General features: G+C 39.5%; 1 long non-coding RNA gene across 1 annotated transcript; it reads right to left on the bottom strand.

Moving 5' to 3' along the window:
* Positions 1 to 7,812: 7,812 nt before the first annotated feature.
* LOC122547883 lies at positions 7,813 to 21,571 on the bottom strand. The gene is made up of 3 exons (XR_006311111.1): positions 20,546 to 21,571; positions 11,404 to 11,545; positions 7,813 to 7,823 (listed from the first exon to the last, which is right to left on the bottom strand). It is a non-coding gene; the product is annotated as an uncharacterized LOC122547883 (long non-coding RNA).
* Positions 21,572 to 23,775: the final 2,204 nt, after the last annotated feature.

Genomic DNA, 23,775 nt, shown 5'->3' with positions numbered 1-23,775 from the left:
CTTACCTGGTCTGGCCTAGATGCAAATCCAGACCCTCAGCAAAATTATTAACTCTTAATTTTCCTCATGAACAACAGAGCAAGTCACTCAGGTGTATAAAACTGCTAAAAATATTATAACCATAAGAACTAAACACTTACCTTAGCATTAGATACAGATGCAGCAAAAGCACACCAAGCCTTGATTCACTCAACTACTGACAAAGCTTTTTCTGAAATTTTCTGATTCAAAATTATTTCCATCCAAAGTAATTTTTAGACACGGCCACTTGATCATGTTCAAGAATAATATTTTGGCAAGTTCAAGCTCTCTCTGTCAACTCAATAAAATCTTCCTCATTTCCATCTGGAGACATGCTAAAATTGGAAGAGGTGTTCTATTCATTAGTCAAACATAAACCTGACAAAGTAATTCTTACAGTCTCATTTTCAGCAAAAGTCCCAGGTTCCTTCATCACCATCTCTGTACTGTCCCATAGGAAGGGCAGACTGAACAGAGCCGACAACAGTTACATTTAACAAGGAAGAAATAGTCTTGCGTGCTCAATATTACTCAAGATCCCACAAACATTCATGACATCACATTAAACACTGGCAAGATAAAGCCCTGTTGATTACCACCTGCCAACATCCATCAGTTGATGGACCATTACTCCTCCATGTTAAACACCATTTGAAAGAATGAATAAACAGAGACTGTAGTCTAGTGAAGAGATTTCAATAGCCAACACCAAGATTGTTAAAATCATGCTGCTAAAGCACATAGCTGCTGGAATAGACCTCTGGCACGTGGCAAGAAAATGGAGGCAAGAGTAAAAAATAGCTTGTCATTACCAATCTGACACAGATGCATCTGTCCATGACAATACTGTTAGCAGTGATTACTACATAGTGTTCACACTGAAAATACTTTCCATGTTGCATGGCGCTATCATTGTATTAAGTAGGATTGATATAGAACAATTTAACATTTCTAAACTTGGTATAAATGAGGCACTGTGGGCACATCAGCAGCAACAGAATTATATTTCAATATAAACTTTAGCCACATGACCTGACAGAGTCCTCACACTAACTGATGACCAACCCTGGCTCAATGAGGATTGTAGAAGAGCTTGCAGGACACAACACCTAATGCATCAAGAGAACAAGGTTCCAACAGAATGCTGTTAATGGAACTAAGTGACCCCACAACCAACAGTCTCAGTCAAATAGCAGTCCGGTTATATTCAATCGTGAATGGTGATGGACAACTAAATTACCAATGTCAAGTATGAAATTGTATGAACAATGAAGGCTGGGCTGAACTTGAATGTAAAACACAAGGCTGAAGCATTGGCAGCCATCATCAGTCAGAAATGCCAAGTGGCTGGTCTATTCTGGTCATTTCTGAAGGTTTCTGCATCACAGATGCCAGTCTATAGTCAATTCGCAATTTAAAAACTACTGAATAGATCAGATATGTTAAAAGCTATAGGTACTAACAAAACCCTGGCTGCAGAGCTAAAAACGTACCATGGACGTAGAGATAATTCCAGCCAAGCTGCTGTAGAACTTTCTCAGGTGAGGAGGAACAGAATTGACTTCTGCCTTTTTGTTCCAACAATTATTTTCCTCTTTTTCTGCAAGCAGCTATCACATTTCAATTAAAACAGAATTCACTGAAAAATTAAGGACTCAATTTTCTTTAGTTAAACAGGAATTTTATATCAACCCCAAGAAAACAATAAAAATAATATCAAGCATATTCACAAACAGGTAAAACGTTTAAAAAGGTGTACATCTAGGTAGAATAAGGGTTATGATACTAAACAATCCCTAGAGTCTGAGGCGTTAGATTGTAAACCTGAAGCCATAGTTGGTTAATTTTTGATTCATATGCACAGCAGCAGACAAATCTGTAGATATCATTGATTTCTTAATGAAAGGTTGTTTGTCTAATTTGCCCTCCCCCCACCCCTTCCCACAGGTGCGAGATTCAGAAGTGAGAAAATAAGCAAGGAGTAAGTTGTCATTCCTGTTGTCACAAAATCATTATTCTTTCTCTCTGCTCTGTTGCTCAAAAACACTGCAGTTGTGTGTATTGTGAAGGCCAGCCTCATTGTTTCTCCTAGCAGTTAAGTGACAGACAGCTCTTTCAGCTGGCATGCAGGCTGCTGGATTTTAAGGTTTTAGTTAAAAATGGTAATTTCAGTGTACACAGCTTCATTTGCAAAGGTATTCCACATGGATATCCTGAAACTTTCCTCAATCTGTGGTCAGGTGACTACTCCAGTCATTTTGGGATCATATTTCTTCCTTTTTAAAGGATAGTTTGATCCATGAAAGGTGTTAGATACAACAGGTATCCTGCAACCTGCAATCTTCTTCCTGACTTCTCTGCCCCCACCCCCACTCCCACTCCGGCCTATCACCCTCACCTTGACCTCCTTCCACCTATCGCATTTCCAATGCCCCTCCCCTAAGTCCCTCCTCCCTACCTTTTATCTTAGCCTGCTGGACACACTTTCCTCATTCCTGAAGAAGGGCTCCTGCCCGAAACGTCGATTCTCCTGTTCCTTGGATGCTGCCTGACCTGCTGCGCTTTTCCAGCAACACATTTTCAGCAATTATTGCATTAGTCTACTCTAAATCAGCAAAGGCCTTTACCCTACTAACTGACCCACTAAGATCATTTGGCCTCAAACTCATTGTAGTCATGGTGCTAACATGGATAAACAGGTGAATTCCAAAAGGTGAGATAAAGGATTCCACTTGATGTCAAAGCAGCACTTGACTGCAAGATATAACAAGCAAAAGTAAACTTAAAGTGAATCAGGGTAAAATGCTCTATTGGTTGGAGTCCTATTTACACAAAGTAAGATGGTTTAGATTGTTTGAAATTAATCATCTGAGGCTCAGGACATTAGTGCAAGTGCAGTGTCCTAGGCCCAACCATTCCCTGTTACTTCAATGGACTATATGCATTGAAGTGTCTCCAGTTGTCTGAGCTCAAATTCAGGATTGCAAAGCTCGAGGGGCAGTCTGAAGTCAGTGCAGAGCATCAGGAAGGATGATAGTCTCCTGATCACACATTCTGGAATACACATTCTGGTGTCTCAAAACAGGTTGACTGGAAGATATCTATGAGGCAATAGCATGGTGGTATTACTACTTGACTATTAATCCAGAGACCCAAATAATTTTATGGCAACCTGGGTTCAAGTCCAGCCATGGCCGATGGAGGAATTTGAATTCAATTTTAAAAATATGTCTGGAATTAAGAGTTCAATGACAATCATTAAACTATTGCAGATTTTTTTTTTTAAATCTGGCTCCAATATCCTTTAGGGAAAGAAATCTGCCATCCACACCTGGTCTGGCTTACACATGATGTCAGGTCCACAGCAATGTGATTGGCCAAGAGCAATTGATTGTCAATGAGAGATGGGCAATAAATGTTGGCCTAGCTAGTGATACCCTTTTGGTAAGGTTCATTACTATTTAATATGAGAAAGACTGTAGAATGCTAGAGTACAGCAGGTTCTGTGTTCTCATAAGAATCACAAAATGTTAGCATTCTGGTACAGCAAGTAATTAAGAATGAAAATGGAATATTGGCCTTTATTGTGAAGAGGATTGAGAATGTAAGTAGTAAAGGCTTGCTATTTAGGTAAGGTCTCTCTGTTACCCAGAATATTGCATAGAGTTTAAAATGGGATGTGTCTGCAAGGGAGGTACTTCAGATCATTCACTGGGTTGATTTTTTTTGGGGATGAAAGAGTTGTCTCACGAATAAAGGTCGAGTAATTTTGGTCTATATTCCTTGGACTTTAGAAGAATGAGGTGATCATTTTGAAATGAATCACATTCTGAGTAGACTTAACAAGGTAGATAAGGAGAGAATGTTTCCTTTGCCAGGAACTGATAATTGGAGAACCCAGTTTCAAAACTGGAGACACCTAATCTTAAATTGGAGAAGAAGAAGAATCTCTTCACTCAAATGGTTCATTAATCATTGGAATTCTCTTCCACAGAGAGGAGTGAAGAGTGCATCATTTAACATATTCAAAGTGGAGTTAAATCTACAAAGGAATGAAGTTTTATGAGGGTCAGGCAGGAAAGTGGAGTTAAAGACATAATTAGTCCAGCTATGATCTTAATGAATGGTGTATCTCTGATGAAGGGCTTTTGCCCGAAGCATCGATTTTACTGCTCTTCGGATGCTGCCTGAACTGCTGTGCTTTTCCAGCACCATTCTAATCTAAGCTCTGGTTTCCAGCATCTGCAGTCATTGTTTTTAACCACCTTAATGAAGGGTGGAGCAGGCTTGAAGGAGTAAATAGTCTATTACTGCTCATATATTCTCCATTCTATTTTAGGTACTTAGATAACCTCAAATTTATATCTGTATTACTACACAACTGAAAAATTCTTAAGTTATTTAACACTAAATTTTAGCTAGTGAGCTAGAATATAAATTTGAATGCATTCCAGTTTTAAAAGTTCCCTTACTTTTTTTGAAACTAAAATTACCCAGCACCCTCTAAACTATTAAATAGCATGACAATTAAAGAAATGCAAAGTTGTTTTTTTGGGAATGCCATTAAAGGTGATAAGTAATCTCTTTTAACCACCTTGTTGAAAGTACCTGCAAAACACAGTTTGATAGGAAATTCAAAAATCTTGGCTCAGCAACGATAAAGGAACGGACAACAAATTAGTTTGGAGACGACACGAGAAGTGTTGGTGTCCCATGCATCTGATGCCCTCATCATGTTCTAGACTGCAGTGCATCTTTTGCTTTGAACACATTGCAGCTGCAAAGTGCTGGTGATGGAGGGCAGATTTTTTTTTTATGTTGCTTGATCAGATGGTTATTCATGCTTATTCCTGGATGATTGTTAATGGCATTTTTTTCATCAAGGCAAGTCTGAGTACTCCATCACTGGATCTTGTAGATGATGGTCAGATCTTGAAGGCCCAGGTGGTGAGTTACTTGCTGCAGAATACTAAGTACCTCTCAGCCACAGTATTTATACAACTAGATATTAAATAATATTATGCTTTTCTGTTCCTATTACCAAAAAGGGCAGCATGGTGGCTCAAGTGGTTAGCACTGCTGCCTCACAGCATCAGGGTCCCAGGTTTGATTCCAGGCTCAGGCAACTGTCTGTGTGGAGTTTGCATATACTCCCTGTGTCTGCGTGGGCTTCCTCCGAGTGTTCCGGTTTCCTACCACAGTCCAAAGATGTGCAGGCCAGGTGAATTGGCCATGCTAAATTGCCCATAGTGATAGGTGCCTTAGTCAGAGGGAAGTGGGCCTGCGTGGGTTACTCTTCGATGGCTTGGTGTGGACTGGTTGGGCCAAAGGGCCAGTTTCCACACTGTAAGGAATCTAATCTAATCTCATATTTTCACACATTATGCTCCAGCTAAATTCATGCCAACTCACTGTACCTATTTATATCCCAGAGATTCTGTTCACCTCAGAGTTCTTATGTAATCAGAATTTGGATACAAGATACTCTGTCCCTTCATCCAAGTCATTAATAGAGATTTCAAATAGGTGCACTCCTATGACCCTGCATTAGTTACTGTTTAACAAACTGAAAACAACTTTCTATTTCCTGTTAGTTAGCCAATTCTTTATCCTGAATTATATCTTCCACATCATGGTCTGTCATCTTGTGCAGTAAACTTTTAGCTTATCAAATCCTTCTGCAATCAACATACTGTGCTAGAACTATTAGTTCCCCTTTATCCGCACTGCTTGTTATATTCCCAAAGAACATATGAATGTCTTGAATTATGGTAGGAGTAATTTTTCTCATCTCCAGAAAGAAGCCAGATGCAAAATACATGCTAAAGCCCTTTCCTTGGTTCCCAATATTAACTCTCATCTCCAAGAAACTAATGTTCTTTTTATGTACTCTTTCTTTTTTACATACTCAAACTCTTATTGTCAGATTTTATATTTGTGTGCTGAAAGTTCATAATGTAATGTAATAATATAGAAACTTACATTCTGAAGCAGAAGAAAATGAATTTTAGGTTTCAGTTTTCTGAAGATCTAACTTGTTTTATTTTGCAAGGTCAGAGTGTCATTTTGAACAATAAACAATGATAAAACCATTCCCAAGAGACTGTGATTTTTAGCTAAATTATTATCAGGTAATTATTGCAATGGTGTTTTCTAACTTTAGTTTTACAACCCAGAGACAGGGGGGGCTAGGAACAGGTTCATTCAGAGAGAAGTTTGGGCGGCACAGTGGTTCGCACTGCTGCCTCGCAGCATCAGGAACCTGGGTTCGTTTCCAGCCTCAAAGCGACTGTCTGAGTGGAGTATGCACATTCTCCGTGTCTGCGTGGGTTTCCTCCGGGTGCTCCAGTTTCCTCCCATAGTCCAAAGATGTACGGGTTACCTGAATTGGTCATGCTAAATTGCCCATAGTGATAGGCGCATTAGTAGGGAGTAGGTAAATAGGTCTGGGTGGTTTGCTCTTTGGAGGGTCAGTGTGGACTTGCTGGGCCGAAGGGCCTGTGTCCACACTATAGGTAATCCAATCTAATCGTCAATTGCAGCATAGATACGGTTCATAGAAGTCACCACAGAACAGTCAGAGCCAGGTTGGGGAGAAGTTTAGAGTTGCTTAGATGAAATCTCCAGATGCAGAAGGAACCCATCTTCACTGGGTATAATAAGCTAAGTTAGCAGCTTGTTTAAGGTCTCAGGGAAAAAACATTAATTGAAGAAGAGTCGAATGATCTGCTACAGTTCCTGCCTCCCATGTGCTCTCCTGTTACTTACTCTGATTAACACAGGAATTGCCCATTAGACCCTACCATCAAGAGATTTATTTAAAGCACAAAAATATTGGTAGCAAAGGCCTCTTATAGTTCCACACTGGTGCCACTGCCAACTTTACATTTTTAAAATATTGTTGACAGGCAGCTGAGAGATTTCCAACACTCACTCACTGGCTATCCTTGAAGGCAATTTATGCTGATTTCTAACCCAAATTTGGTCGGATTCCTTGGCAAAAGGTGGATCTATTTCAGCATGAAAATAATGTTTAGATAGATGAGCAGACTAGGGAGACAAGAGATCTCCGCTCAATAGAAGCTCCTCAATCAGAATGTTAGTTAATTATTTTCAAACTGGATCCCAAGAGACTTTAAGCGAGGTTTTGAAATAATGTGAGTGTTTACCAAGTTGCATTACCACCAGATATAACAACATTACCAGATTTAAGAAGAAGACAGGCCTAACCAAAAATGAGCTGATAAAGTACATTGAATGAGACCTTCAAGAGCAGGGCAGCATCTAGGCTGCAGAAAGAGACTGCAACGAATCTGGACTAGTGGAATCTTGCTGGCCAGACTTGTATCCGACAGAGTCTACTTTAAGTTTTATTAAATGTTCATTTCTCAAATGTCTCTGGCTAGGCCAGGATTTATTGCCTTTCTCCAATTAGAATGTGGTGAGCTGCTTTCTTGAATTACGGCAATCCATGTGGTATAGGTACACCCACACTGCTCTGAGGAAGGAGGTTCCAGGAGTGAAGGAATGGCAATATAATGTGAAGTCACATTGGTATGTAGCTTGGAGAATGTTCTGCCCTTTTCCATCTAAGTGGCAGTGGTTTTGTCAATTACATAAAAGAATGAGTTGCACAAGAGGCAGAATGATGGAATCCAGAAAATAAGTGCTACTGCTAAACAAGGAACATCCCTGGGTGAGCTACCTCCTCTAAAGATGGGCTCACACAAAGATAGAAAACTCTGCAGTGTGGTCCTCCATAAGACTGAGATACGGGAGTAGAAGTAGGCCATACAGCCCAGCTCTGCTCTGCCATTCAATGAGACCACAGCTGATCTGATCATCCTCACCTCCACTTTTCTGCCTTATCCCCATAACCCTGGATTCCCTTATTAATTTAAAATCTATCTATCTCAGCCTTCAGTAACCTTGAATGAGCCCCACTTCGACAGCCCTCTGCAGGAAAGATTTCAACTGATTCACTCCCCTCAGAAAAACATTCCTCCTCATCTGTTGGAAATGGGCAACCCATTTGCTCTGGCTCTGGCTTTGGCTTCACCAACAAGGGGAAACAATCTATCCACATCTTCCCTGTCAAGTTGTCTAAGAATCTCACAAGTGTTTCAATAGAGTCATCTGTCATTCTTTGAAATTTTAATAAGTACGAGACCAACCTGCTCAATCTCACCTCATAAGATCCTCCGTACCAGATAATCAACCTTGTGGACCTTCTCTGGGCTCCTGAAATGCTAATGGGTCTTTTCTTAGATCAGGGGATGAAAACTGTTAACTGTATTCTAAGAGTGGTGTAACTAGAGTATTGTATAGTTTCAGGAATCCTGAAGAAGGGCTTATGCCCGAAACGTTGATTCTCCTGTTCCCTGGATGCTGCCTGACCTGCTGCGCTTTTCCAGCAACACATTTTCAGCTCTGATCTCCAGCATCTACAGACCTCACTTTCTCCTATTGTATAGTTTCAACAAAACCTCCTTAATTTTATATTCCATTCCCTTTTAAATAAAGGGCATTAGAGATCAGTGAGAAAAATGGACTAAGCACTCATTTAAAACTCGTTCAAAATATTTTTTAAAGATCTACATGCAGCACTTTTATCAATTGGTACTAGAAAGTATTACAAGGGAGGGATCCATGATTATTAAACCAACTGAATGAGATTTATACAACCAAAACCATTTGAAAACTACTGGCCTCAGCCAGATATATTTACAATTTGCATGTTCAGGCCTTCTTCATATGTGCCTATGATGAGACAGTCATCAAAAAAAATGTGATAATTTCCTTCAGAACACTTGGTATCATCTGATTCCAACACACAAAGTAAAATTACCAATAGCAGTTGGCACCACTGGGATAATTAGTACATTTTGTTTCAAATTAATATTGTCAATGGATTCATGCAACTGCCAACAACAAAACACAATTACTTCTAAGAGCAGGGCAGATGTTCCAAACCATAAAGCAAATATTTGCCATTATCTGTATCATTCGCTCAGTCAAAAGCCTAAGTATGATAATATGCTATATGATAGAAAAGCACAATTGTGTAAGCTATGTTCAGTTGAGCAACTGTTTTTAAAAAAAAAAGTGCTGGACCCTCCCTTCTCATTTTAATTCTAAAGTGACACATGGTTCAAAAGAAATTGATAACATACTTGAACTTCTCTTCTACCTTTTCAGAGGCAAAACCACAAGCATAAGGAAATAATTTATTACTTAGACATCAAGAGAAATTTCAGAATTTAGAACGCGCGGCTCCGAGAGCAAGACTTTACCTGCAGTCAAAAAAAATTTGGATGTGGAAATGCCTTTTGCAGACTAGTACTAGTGCTCCCTAGTAAATTTGCTGATCTTTACACTGAAATCCATTTATTCACTTAAAGGAAGCACTCAGCTTAAGGTTCAAAATATCTAGTCATTTGAGACTGCATTATGTCCGGTAAATCCTTTGCCACCCAATGTAGGTACATATCATCAAGTGGCAGGAAACATTGCTCATTATGCCTCAGGATGAGTTTAATCAGTAATTATGGGCGGCACGGTGGCACAGTGGTTAGCACTGCTGCCTCACAGCGCCAGAGACCCGGGTTCAATTCCCGCCTCAGGCGACCGACTGTGTGGAGTTTGCACATTCTCCCCGTGTCTGCATGGGTTTCCTCCGGGTGCTCCGGTTTCCTCCCACAGTCCAAAGATGTGCAGGTCAGGTGAATTGGCCATGCTAAATTGTCCGTAGTGTTAGCTAAGGGGTAAATGTAGGGGTATGGGTGGTTTGCGCTTCAGCGGGTCGGTGTGGACTTGTTGGGCCGAAGGGCCTGTTTCCACACTGTAAAGTAATCTAATCTAAAAGTAACCATTGCTTCCTACTACATGGAACAGGGACATATAAGCACACATTGCATAAATTTTGTTCTCTTGTAAATGGTATTTACTTAAATCGCCAAAATTATTTTACTCCTTCAAGAACAGATATACTGTTCACAGCTAATCTTGGTTCTTGTTCTTGGTTAACACCATTAACTTCCACAAAATGAAGATTGCTATATGGAGAAGGTGGTCATGTCTGGCCAACTTGATTGACTGTTTCTGAAGAGATGTGTGGACGAGGGCAATGAAATCTACTTGGACTTCTGCAAGGCTTTTGATAATGTCCTGCATGAAAATCTGGCAGATAAGTTAAGAACCCATGGGACCTAAGAAAATTTTGTGAATCAGATCTACATTTGGCTGAGAGGCAGGAAGCAGAGGATGATGATTGAGAGATGTTTTTCTGACTGGATATCTGTGTCCAGTGGGATCCCACGGGGTCAATGTCAGGGCCTGCTTGTGATTTATCTAAAATTATTTAGACGTGAATGTAGGATAGTTGATTAATGTGCTTGTCAATGATACAAAAATTGGTGGAGTACTAAATAGACAGGAGGATAGCCTTAGATTACAAAGGATATACACCAGCTGGTCACATAGGCAAATGGAATTCAACCTGGATAAAGGTGAAGTGATGCACTGAGGATCAGAGGCACCTTTATTGTGCATGTACATGAGTTCCTTAAGGTATCAGGAAAAGTGAATAAAATGATTAAGAAGGTATAAGATGTGCTTGCCTTTGTTAACTGAGGCAAAGAGTTTAAGAGCAGGGTGATTATGCTGGAATTGTACAAAGTGGCAATTAGGCTTCAGCTGGATTATGCATAGCTCTGGAATCCACGTAAGTGGGATATGATTGCAGTGGACAGTGCAGAGGAGATTTACCAGCATGTTACTTAGACTGGAGAGTTTCAGTTATGAAGAAAGATTGGACAGACTGTGGTTGCTTTCTGAGGAGCAGAGGAGATTGATGAGACATGACTGTGATGTATGAAATTGAGGGGCTAGATAAGGTGGACAAGAAGAAACCTTTGGAGGGATCAATTACCAGGCAATAGATTTACGATAAAGGACAGTAGGCTTAGACCAGATGTAAAGACATTTTTTTCACACAAGAGTGGTGGGTATCTGGAACTCTCTGCTTTAAAGATGGTAGAGGCAGAAAACATCATAACACTTAGGTGGTATTTAGATGTACACTTGTGATGCAAAGGCATATAAGGCTATGGGCCAAGTGCTGGAAAATGAGATTTGAATAGTCAGGCGATTTATTTGACTGGTGCAGACACAACATTCCTAAGGGCCTTTTTCTGTGCTGTTGACAATGAATAAGGGAATAAAGCCTTGCATAACTGAGCGATAATTAATTATTTGTTCATTCACTGTTGTGTTTATACATCTCTCAAAAGTATACAAACCTAAGACCATTATTTCCAATACTGGTACTTCTGAATCTCAAATGATTCTATATATAAATTGTTTTACTTGCAATTGGAATACTTACTGGACTTTCAACTGTTGCCTGCACTTCTGGTTCTTCTACTTTGGTCACCTTTATCTTATCGATTGGTACAGTTTCAGCAGCAAGAAGGAGACAGAGCAGCAACCAACAGCGGGACAGTGACATACTCTTCCAATGCATCTATAATGTATTAAAAGAAAATTCCTCCTCAATCTCATTTACTCATTCAACTTGAACATTTCAATTAAATTAACCAAGTACCAAAATGGATGCTGTATGATCATGCCTATAACTACGACATGCAATTGTGAATTCAGAAGGCTGACATTAATCTAAAACTCCATGTTGAAATAGGCACACAAAATATGGTTGTTTCTTCCATCAACATAAACATAGTAGCCACTACAGATCTGCCATTTGATTTGATTACACCCTGCTGAAATACCATGTAAAACAACAGAAAGTTAAAGTGCATTAATAGCCTGAAATAATAAAATTGCAATCTTACAAAACATACTTTTTTTTAAAACAACTATATGATGTGCAAATCCTAAAACCTAAGCTTTTACATTGAAAATAGTGTTAGAAATACATATAAATTCAACAAAATCTGTTTTATTGCTGCATAACTGTTAGCTTAAATAAAAAGTAGATAACTTATGTAATGGAGTACAGATCTAAACAAGGAAACTCCTAGCCATGGCAACAGACTGATAATAAATGGTTACAATGCTCCTTTGCTGTGGAAAGAGACACAAAAATCTCCATTCTTAATCATGAACCAGTAAGCCTCATTAATAACTGTGTTAAGTGAATAACATTGGCATCTGATGCAACCCAAATTTACTTCTTGAATCCATAGCCTATTCTAATAGAAGAAAAGGACAAGGGAGCCTGTTTGATTAGCATCCCATTCACCAACTTCACCGCTGATATGCAGTTTTAGCAGTGTGTACCTTCTACAAAATAAACTACACTAACTCACCAGGGCTACTTGCCAGCATCTTTCAACCTACAATATCTACCACCTAGAACGATAAAGGCAGCAGATGCATGGGAACACCACCACCAAGTCCCACACCATCTTGACTTAGAACCATATTGTTATCCCTTCACTTACACTGGCTCAAACTCCTGAAGCCCTTTTCTTAACAGCACTCTGGGTGTCCCTACACTCCAGTGACAGCAATAGTTCAAGGCAGCAACTCACCATCTTCACCAGAACAATCAAATATGTGCAATAAATGTTAATCTAGCAACCGAAGTCCTCATCTCATAAAACAAAAAGAAACTACTTCGATGTCACCATGGGATGTGATAAACATCTTCTAGTTGAACAACAGAAAGACCATGGCATCCTCTGCTCCTACTACAAGGTTCCTAACCCTTGCCACTGATTCAGTTCATTTTGCAAACCATGCCTTAGACTAAGAGACTATCCACAGACTCCGCAACATATGTGGTCCTGAATACATTTTAACCTCAAACTCCTGAACAAAAATTATCTACTACTACCTTTAACATTGCCTTCCTTTATTCCTAATTTAATCTCTGTTGAAGCTCTCCTTCACGCCACTGACACCTTTGGACTCAAGTATTTTAGTGCATTTCCTGTTAGTCTTCCCTATTCTTTTAATCTCCACTTACCATCAAAAGTTGAGTAGCTATGTCCTTTAGCTACCAAGTCCTGTTCACTGATTGCCACCCCCAAATACTGTAATTTCAATTTTACGTTCAAGTGTTCAAATCACTCAATACCTTACCCTTAACTATCTCTCTAACCTCTCCTCGTACCAGCAACACTTACATATTTATGTCTCTGACTGTCTGTGCAGTGTTTCCCAATTCATCCCAAATTCAATAGACATTCTTTCAATAATAAAGATATAATGTTCTAGGATTCCATCTTTTAGATTTTTTCTCTCTTCATCTTCCTGCTCTTCCTAAGAAATGCTTGCTAAAGCTCTACTTTTTGCAAGTTTCAGGTCATCATTTGCAATATTTCTATGGTTGACACATTTTTTTTAACTCATTATACTTCTCTGAAGCACCCAGAAATGTTATGTTAGAAGTGCTAGATGGTAAATTATTATTGCCATTGCTTATGATTTCAAAGTAGAGCATGAATAAATTATTAAAATTTGAACCGGGTTGTCAGTGTAATAGGTAAAAACAATGGCTGCAGATGCTGGAAACCAGATTCTGGATTAGTGGTGCTGGAAGAGCACAGCAGTTCAGGCAGCATCCGAGGAGCAGTAAAATCAACGTTTCAGGCAAAAGCCCTTCATCAGGGATAAAGGCAGAGAGCTTGAAGGGTGGAGATATCTCAACATAAAAGCATTTGTTGCAGAAACTATTTATTCCCAATTAGTGACAGATAAAACGATGAATAGTTCTTGATAATAAACTATCTGCCATTTAGTCAAGTTATGGGCATCCCAGTTTGATACTGAAAAATTAATGTTTAAAAAAAAAATCAATAAAGGGAATGTCATTAGATTTAAAGCTGCAGCCAGTAAGTTATTAAACTAACTTACTTAGTTCCTATATTTCAATGTCAGCTGGATTTCTGATCCAAAATTCAATGAAATTGTCCTAAATGAAAATGTTGGTCCAGTAAGCTGTGTAAAAGCAAATAATTCAAAGTGGAATGCCTTAAGATGTAAGACAAAATCTGAAATATCTTGCAGACGAAACAGAATTTTAAAAAAGGATATAATTGTAAAACTTAGTGGGAAACATGTTCAGTGCTCTTTAGATGATTCAAAATTATCTGAATTCTCTTGGGAGGTGTAACATATTGTAGCAATCAAAGTTTGTGAGATTTGTTGCTCGTTGTTGTGGTTCTGTTCGCCGAGCTGGGAATTTGTGCTGCAGACGTTTCTTCCCCTGTCTAGGTGACATCCTCAGTGCTTGGGAGCCTCCTGTGAAGCGCTTCTGTGATTTTTCCTCCGGCATTTATAGTGGTTTGAATCTGCCGCTTCCAGTTGTCAGTTCCAGCTGTCCGTTGCAGTGGTCGGTATATTGGGTCCAGGTCGATGTGCTTATTGATTGAATCTGTGGATGAGTGCCAGGCCTCTAGGAATTCCCTGGCTGTTCTCTGTTTGGCTTGTCCTACAAAATCCCATACAAGGACTGCACAAAACACTACATAGGACAAACAGGAAGACAGCTAACGATCCGCATCCATGAACACCAACTAGCCACGAAACAACACGACCAGCTCTCCTTAGTAGCCACACACGCAGATGACAAGCAACATGAATTTGACTGGGACAACACTACTATTATAGGACAAGCCAAACAGAGAACAGCCAGGGAATTCCTAGAGGTATGGCACTCATCCACAGATTCAATCAATAAGCACATCGACCTGGGCTCAATATACCGACCACTGCAACGGATAGCTGGAACTGACAACCGGAAGCGGCAGATTCAAACCACTACAAATGCCGGAGGAAAGATTACAGAAGCGCTTCACAGGAAGCTCCCAAGCACTGAGGATGTCACCTAGACAGGGGACGAAACGTCTGCAACACAAATTCCCAGCTCGGTGAACAGAACCACAACATATTGTAGCAATTACTGCATTTACATAACCATGTGGCACACAGTCAGAAACAGCATCAAATACTTTGAAACCCACTGTATGAGGCCATATTGTTCTGCATTCTTGTGTTGCATTTTAAACTCCCAGAGTAACCCAAATTTAATCTCACTGACTATTTCCCCATTGCCTTTTATCTCTCTCAACTTGAAATATTTATCAAATTTCCACAAAAGAGAGGGGACAATCTCTATCTCAACCATGTTGCATTTTATATTTCAACCATCATCAATGCAAATAACTTTATTACAAGTCTTCTCATTCCCTTTGGAGGGGGGGGGGGGGGGGGAAGAGAGAGAGAGCACTAGCGCAACAGAGTTTGGAAAGAAAGATGAAGGATGACCAGAGAAGTCAGTACTTTTTTTTCAAAACAGAACTCTGCATAATTTTGGTAAATATAAAACTTTTCTTAAAATCACTTCCTTATTTTACCAATTTTTACTTCAGGTGGAGAACCCAAAATTTACATTTCTCAAGATCAACAACGAACCAAGCATCTGTACCTTTGGTATGCTACTCCAATCACTTCTCTCTTCCAAATAACATATGCTTACCAGAATTGATCTTTGTTCAACCAATCTAAAAATTTTAAATTTGTTTCCCTGTTTAGATACTTTGCCTCTCCCTCAGCCTCTGCCTCAATTTCTCTCTTCTCCACCTTTGTATTCACCTGGCACTGTTTAAGGTTTGAATCTCACTTGTATACGGTGACAGCTATTTGATCACTCCACATATTCTCTAAAAAGGAGCCACAAAGCCACATGCACAACTTCCTTATGAGCATCAAGTCAAGTTACTTTACCTTTAATCACATTGAACTTCTCACTAGGTAGTAGCTAATATTATCAAGCTTCTTCCTTTGCTGCTCTCCCCAAATGCTACGACTAGCACAAGCTTATAATCACCACATTTGACATATTTTGCTCCAAAATGTTGAGTTCCCATGAAAATGATCTTACTTTGGATAATAACATTCTGATGTGGCTCATGAATGGCAACATGGTGATTCTCATTTTCTTCATCCTCCATAAGTTTCATGCTACCACAAACCTGTTCACCTATCAGTCTTAAGATCATTGCTGCCTGTGCTGTCATCCCCAAGCTTCAAAATTTAAAAGTTGCATGATTTTCACTTTCTATCCCTTCAGAAACCTGCCTCTTTCTCCCTATAATGATTGACTTAGTTCTTTATCCATGCCTTGCTACTTTTGCTCCACCATTAGTAGCTAAGCTTCAGGTGAGTCTAAGACTCAGTACCCTGGGTGTATTCCATCCAAATCCATCTGTTTCAGCTCCTCCAAGTCCCTTCTTTGACCAAGATATTAGGCAGCTGTCCTTTTCTTCCCTTACATCAACAAATATTTTTGTCCAAGTATACCTCTGTTGCAACTGGTAATGGTTTTCTGTGATAAAAGGCGGTATATAAATTAGAACATTGTTACTTTCATTATATCAAACTCCTGAAAGTGTGTGCCAGCTTTGAAAATCCATCTGTATTACATGTATTAAATCCCACTTATCTATTCAATCTGTCACTTCTTCAGAAATTATGTTAGTTAAATTCGACTCATTTTTAACAACAGGTCAACCATCACAGCCTTTGACAACATATACACTTCTAAAATTTATTAATATCATTTTGAATTAAAAATGTGTTCACAAATGTTTAAACATATTGATTTATAGTTATCCACATTGCCTTTCTATCCCTGCTTAACAGATATTACAAAAAAAACTCTCCAACTTCAGAATTGAAGTTATGTGTCTCCACAAGGTTAAACAAAATCGGGTCAGAGACTCTGATATCTTTCTAACTCACCTACTTTGCATGTCAATGAACATGACCCTGTTGAAATCCATCCACACCATATCACTACTGATCAAACACCTAATGTGTAACTAATTCCCAGTATTCATTTTCTACAAGGATGCTATAGCTCAAATAGCATGACAAGAAAGATTTTCCCTAACTTCTTAGTCACCATCACAAAATATAACAGACTAAATAATGAATCATCTACACATCAGCAAAATGACTATGGTATCAACAGACAAGTGAAATTGTATGGGAAACAATTAATGTCCAATCCCATATTTGGTAAGTAGATACATACATATTTCACATGTACATATGCATCTGATGGCAAAAACCTATTATATGATCAGTGTAATATTATAATTCAAGTCAGAATACAAAGAATGAGTTTAGAACAATTGACTTCCAAGGAATGACAGAATTTGAAAACCAAATACAAATAAGTATGGCATACATTTCTTCTGGCTCTAACTAGTGAGAAAATACCTCACCTTATCTGTTAAAATCAGGAAAATTGTTTGACAGTTTTAACTAGCGAGCACACCCACATTTTATCCAATTAATGCAAACTTGAAATAATTTTGCTTAAACTGTATTAACTTAAATGTTATTTGGAATATCAATGTGCCAGAGAAAACTTCAAACAAGTGTGGTCCCAGAAATTTGATTACAGTTTCTAAAGGTTCATAGCAATCCTCATACATAGATAACTTCATGAATTTGCCTCTCTAACCAAATATTAGTCAGAAAATACTCGTACGCTTGTGGCATTCACCATTCGTATTATGTGAAAGTTGTTGCAATTTTTTTTGAGAAAAGAAAGACACACCAAACAAGTCAGTACCTCACCATGAGGATCCCCACCATGTTACGATCCCAGCTGATGGTAACACTGGAAAGTTAGATTGGACCATGAGTTTTATTTTTTCTTTTTGTTTACCATGGCAGTCAGCCACTGAATATATTGAAAAGAGACTGCCAATGTACTTTTACTAAAAGTAAAAAAGCTTATTATATAAAACGAAAATGAAAACATATTATTCAACAAATAGTCCTGCTACAAAACGTGGAAGTAAAAACATAACCCTTTTATATTGAAAAATAATTTTACAAAGACTCAAACCTCAGTGGTTCACCGCATCTTCACTTTAAATCTCCTTGTTCAGTTACAATGGCCTCAAATAGTTTCTGAAGTTTTTAAGATTAACTTCTAAACACTTTAGATGAAAACATATAAATTTTCCAAATATTCACCTTCCACCAACTTTTGGGTCAATCTTCTCACCAGCCAAGCACTTCCATCTCCACTATCTAGTGTCCAAAGTCACAGACTGGCTGATTTTCTAGATATTTTTCTTCTATCGTCACTCAGGAATTTTTCTCCAAGCCCTGAATGTTTTGGAGGCTGCTAAACGAACAACTTTTTGCATTACCTTTTCTTTTAGATTAGCAATTTCTGTAATTATAGACCTCTGTTGGTAGGCAGCTACAGATTTTTCCCCTCTTCTATCCTGGTTTCTAATGCACTGAGCTATTCACCTCAAGGGTTTTCAGGATCTCATATGTATGTAAACAAAATTTCAGACACTAATCTAAAATGAGATAAAACTATGTCTCGTCTTAACATATACAGAAATACAAATCAAACTTAAAATATATACATAGCTCTTCTATTTTAGACCAAAGATTTCCAAATAGCAATAATAAATCATGAATTATCATTTTAACTGTTTCATTAAATTGTTTTTTACATGAATTGTTCAAATCAGAGGTCTTTTGTTTAAGAAAACTGAATAACCTCATATACAGCTAATCTTTAGACTTTCTTTAGAAAAGAGAACAGTAAAATGAGGAGTCAATTCTCAAAGTAAATTGTTCAGAGACATTTTAACTTAAATAAAAATCAATTTCTTTCTATTTTTCCTCCTTTTCCTTTCTATATTGAATTTTATTTCAATTCAACGCATCTTCATCTTCCAAATGGATTGTTTAAAACATAGACCATTGGAGATGACATTCACTGGTAATGTTACTGTGTCTTTAACCATTCTGAATCTGATAGAGGTATAGCCCAATCATAAATGGGGTGGGGGTTAATCTATAGTGTCTAGTCCCATAGCATTTGCTGGGAGAAGCATTCTTCCAGCGATTTCTAGGTGTTTAATTAATTATGTGTTTCCCTAAGATTTCTGTTACTGTATCAAATCAATAACTTTTTAATTTCCTTTGTTGGCAACAAGTGTCCAGTCATTAGAGTTTTTAATAAAAACAGAGTGGTGATCCCTGTATTGTGTAACTTCTCCCTCACAAACAGAAAATGAAAAAAATGGATGCATGTTTTTAATGTGCCTGTACATGCGCTGTATTCAACAATTATCCTCAAACAAAACTATTCAGGTCAGCCTTCTCCAGGGCGCACCAAATGTTCTGCAAATTGAATAAAATGTTTCAGGTCGTGTGTTGAAACACAATTTGCATTGTACTACAAAGTACTTGAGTTTAGTTATCATAGCCATTGTATTACATAATAGATAAAAATGATACTAATTTGATTCTGCTACTGTATCTATTAGATACACATGGATACAGTTCTATAAAAGACAGGACAAATTCAAAGAATGATGTAAACAGTAGGCACAGAATAATTCAAGCAAGTGATTTCATTTATAAGTCTATATCATGCAGAAATACATACTAATGATATTTAACAATCAGAACTCTTAATTTCTAGAGGTTCATAATTCTGCTTTCAGATTCAACAACTTTAATAGTGAAGAAGGCGTTTTGTAAGCTTTCCTTTATTGGTCAGAATATTGAGTACAGGAGCTGGGAGGTCATGTTGCAGCTGTACAGGACATTGGTTAGGTCACTGTTGGAATATTGCATGCAATTCTGGTCTCCTTCCTATTGGAAAGATGTTGTGAAACTTGAAAGGGTTCAGAAAAGGTTTACAAGGATGTTGCCAGGGTTGGAGGACCTGAAATATAGGGAGAGGCTGAACAGGCTGGGACCATTTTCCCTGGAGCGTCAGAGGCTGAGGGGTGACCTTATAGAGGTTTACAAAATTATGAGGGGCATGGATAGGATAAATAGACAAAGTCTTTTCCCTGGGGTAGGGGAGTCCAGAACTGGAGGGCATAGGTTTAGGGTGAGAGGGGAAAGATATAAAGGAGACCTAAGGGACAACTTCTTCTCGCAGAGGTTGGTACATGTATGGAATGAGCTGCCAGAGGAAGTGGTGGAGGCTAGTACAATTGCAACATTTAAAAGGCATTTGGATGGGTAAATGAATAGGAAGGGTTTGGAGGGATATGGGCCGGATGCAGGGTTGGGATATCTTGGTCGGCGTGAACGTTGGACCGAAGGGTCTGTTTCCATGCGGTCCATCTCTATGACTCTAAACCAGAAATGTGGTTTTGTGGTCAGTGTCAAGCCTTTAACAAGCTTTGGAACGAATATAACAAAGTTTTTAAGTTATGTTTTAAGTCTTAAACCGAATGTGCTGTGAAATTGTATGATGAAATATTTTGAACTCCAACCTGCAGAAAGAAAACGTTAAACATAACATGTTTCACAATTTGAGCAGAGATTTTGCCAAGGGTCACAAAGTGTCAGAATTTAACGGTCACCTGCTGTGGACATCAAGTTTAATGCCTTTAAGACAGCCTGCTCATGTCACGGCAGAACAACTATTAGGATTGGTACGGAATAAATTTCATACAACGATTCATTCTAGCGGCGTATCTGTACTTCTTACCCTGATGTCTGGTGCCTCCTACTTTCAGGCAGGACTCTGGGTAATGAAGTTCTTTTTCAATGATGAAGTTGAACATGAAAGATCAGGTTTAGTGGTGTTCCCTTTACCCTCGGCACCTCTAACCCGTAGAAAGATACACAGCCACGGTCTTCGCAAACCCTCTATGAACGTAAACAGCACCTTCAGCTCCAATCCACCACAGCTCGACCCCGTTTGACAAATGTTGCAACGTAACCAAGCACCAGCACCGATAGGCCACGCCTCTATATCACCTCCATTGGTCAGGCTCCCCCAAGAGGTCCCGCCTTATACACCAGTCCATCTCCTAATGGTTAATTCTACTGTCCATCAGGAGAGTTGCGTAGTTTGTTAGCAGGGTTGGTTGAGAGCTGAAAATAAATCCACGTACGTGGCGTTCGGGGATCAGACTCCTTTTACAGGGGATGTGACGTCAGCTGGTAAGGAGGACTGCATTTTGTTGGCATCCAAGATATAGGTGGGATTGACTATGCAAATGTGATTTTCCGTTCCCCCTTCCATTGGAGACAGTTTTCCAAAACACCCAGAGTTGTACGGTTTGCAAACATTCCAACTGTGGGTTAATTCCAGAGTGGACAGGTCTCAGCACTAGAACGAAGTGATCGTCAGCATTTCCTTGCAGGACTCACATTGATAAACGCAACACAGGGTTTGCGGACTAAGAAAACAAAAGGTGTATAGTTTTCAATCCTAGCCCTGAGGTGAAACTGTACGTTGTTTATCAGAGTAGTTAGTTCTCAAAGTGTGTGTTTGTGTGGCCAACGTACCACCGTGAGACTCCTCCTCCAGGTGGCGAACGGGCTTACCTGGTTTTGCACAGCCGGATCGGCTCTCGGATGTCGGCAAACGATTCAGGATTTATGTTACTGTTCACTTTCTTCATTGATAGAGATGCAAGATAATAGTTTCTCGATGATAATTTTATAACACATTGGAATGTTTTAAATAAATGTGTTGTGTTCTCGTTTTAATGTTTCTCCCATTTGACCTGTGGTTGCCATGGAGCTGGTTGATCACTCCTCATCTCCTTCTGCTACATAGTGCTGTTCCAATTTCATTTTGTTTACGATTCTCATCCTTTGATCTGGTCTTCGGCTTTCCTAATCTTCTTCCAGTTCCATTTTTATCACTTGGGTCATCCCATGTTGTCTCTGCAACATACCATTTTTATTCCTGATGAAGGGCTTTTGCCCGAAACGTCGATTTCGAAACTCCTTCAGGATGCTGCCTGAACTGCTGTGCTCTTCCAGCACCACTAGTCCAGAATCTGGTTTCCAGCATCTGCAGTCATTGTTTTTACCTCGTTGAATATACCATTTTAACCCTGTCTTGGTTACATCAATCGTGTGGTTGATGAAGGAGCAGCGCTCTGAAAGCTAGTGCTTCCAAATAAACCTGTTGGACTATAACCTGGTGTGGTGTGATTTTTAACTTTGTAATCCCGATGTACTGATTTGCGTTTTTACAGCATGGAAAGAGGCTGTTCGATGCAGGGTCTAGTCTTCTAACATGGATCTACCCTAATCCCATTTTCCAGCACTTCGCCTGTAGCCTTGTATGCTATTGTGCTTAAATGTTTGTCTAAATACTACCTGTGTCTTGAGGGTTCTACCACCATAATTAGACAGTGAGTTCCAAATATCCACAACCCTCTGATTGAAAACTTTTTACCTTAAATCCCCTCTAAACCTCAAATTCCTAACTTTAAAATTGTGCCCTTAATTATTGACCTCTCAAATAAAAGAAAAGATTTCTCCCCATCTGTTATGTTTATGCCCCTCAGAAGTTTGTCGCCTGCAATCCAATTCCGACTTAGCCTTCTCTGCTCTGAAGAAAACAATCCCAGTTCAATCTCATCTCTTTTCATAGCCGAACCATTGCAGCCCAGGAAACATCCTGGAGAATCTCCCCTACATCCTCTTCAGCCAATCATATCCCTTCTATAGTTTGGTGACTAAAACTGCACACAATTCTCCAGCTGTCACCTAATTGATGGTATGTATAGTTCCATCATAACCTCCTTGCTCCGATACTCAGTGTTTTGACTAATAAAGGCAAGTATCCCATATGTCTTCTTAACTACCTTATCTACTTACCCTGCTGCCTTTAGGGATCTTTGGACATTCTATACTCCCTAGCTTCCTATCATTCACCATGTACTCTCTTGCTTTTAGTCCTCCAAAAGTGCATCACTTCCCTTTACAAGATTAAATTCCATCTGACCGGCCCATCTACCTTGGCCTGTGGTAAAAGTGAGTACTGCAGATGTTGGAGATTAAAGTCAAGATTAGACTGGTGCTGGAAAAGCACAGCAGGTCAGGCAGCATCCAAGGAGCAGGAAAATCAATGTTTTGGGCAAAAGCCCTTTGCCAGGAATGAGGGTGGGAGGCTTTGGAGTGGAGAGACAAATGGGTGGGGGTGGGGATGGGGGGAAGGTAGCTGAGAGTGCAAGAGGTGGATGGAGGTTGGGGTAAAGGTGATAGGTTGGAGGGGAGGAGGAGCGGATAGGTGGGAAGGAAGATGAATAAAATGGGGTGGGTCATGAGGGCAGTGCTGTGCTGGAAGGTTGGAACTGGGATAAAATGGGGGGAGGGGAAATGAGGAAACTGGTGAAATCCACATTGATCCCATGGGGTTGGAGGGTCCTGAGGTAGAAGATGAGGCGTTCTTCCTTCAGGTGTTGGGTGGTAAGGGAGTGGTGATGGAGGAGGCCCAGGACCTGCATGTCCTCAGCAGAGTGGGAAGGGGAGTTGAAGTGTTCACCCATGGGGTGGAGGGGTTGATTGGTGTGGGTGTCCCAGAGATATTCTCTTGAAGCGCTTTGCGAGTAGGTGTCCTGTCTCCCTGATATTGGCCTGTGGCTAAATCCTCCCCTCCTAGCTGTTTTACACATCACCAATTTTTGTGTCAACTGTGAACTTATTGATCAAGCCCTCTAAATGCATGTTTAGGTCAGTAATGTATGTAATAAACATTAAAGGACCCAGCACAAGCTCCTGTGGTACGCCACTGGACACAGTCTTCCAGTCACAAAAACATCTTTCACCATCAGCTTCTGCTCTTGCCACTGAACCAATTTTGGATCCATTTAGCAAATTATTCTGGATCTCATGGGCTATTAGCTTCTTAGCTAGTCTGTTTTACCAGACCTTGTCAAATGCTCCATTGAAGTCCACGTTGACTGCTTGAAC

The sequence above is a fragment of the Chiloscyllium plagiosum genome, unplaced genomic scaffold, assembly GCF_004010195.1.
Source record: "Chiloscyllium plagiosum isolate BGI_BamShark_2017 unplaced genomic scaffold, ASM401019v2 scaf_8718, whole genome shotgun sequence".
In the NCBI taxonomy this organism is placed as follows: Eukaryota; Metazoa; Chordata; class Chondrichthyes; order Orectolobiformes; family Hemiscylliidae; genus Chiloscyllium; species Chiloscyllium plagiosum.
This window is presented reverse-complemented; position numbering and strand designations above follow the sequence as displayed.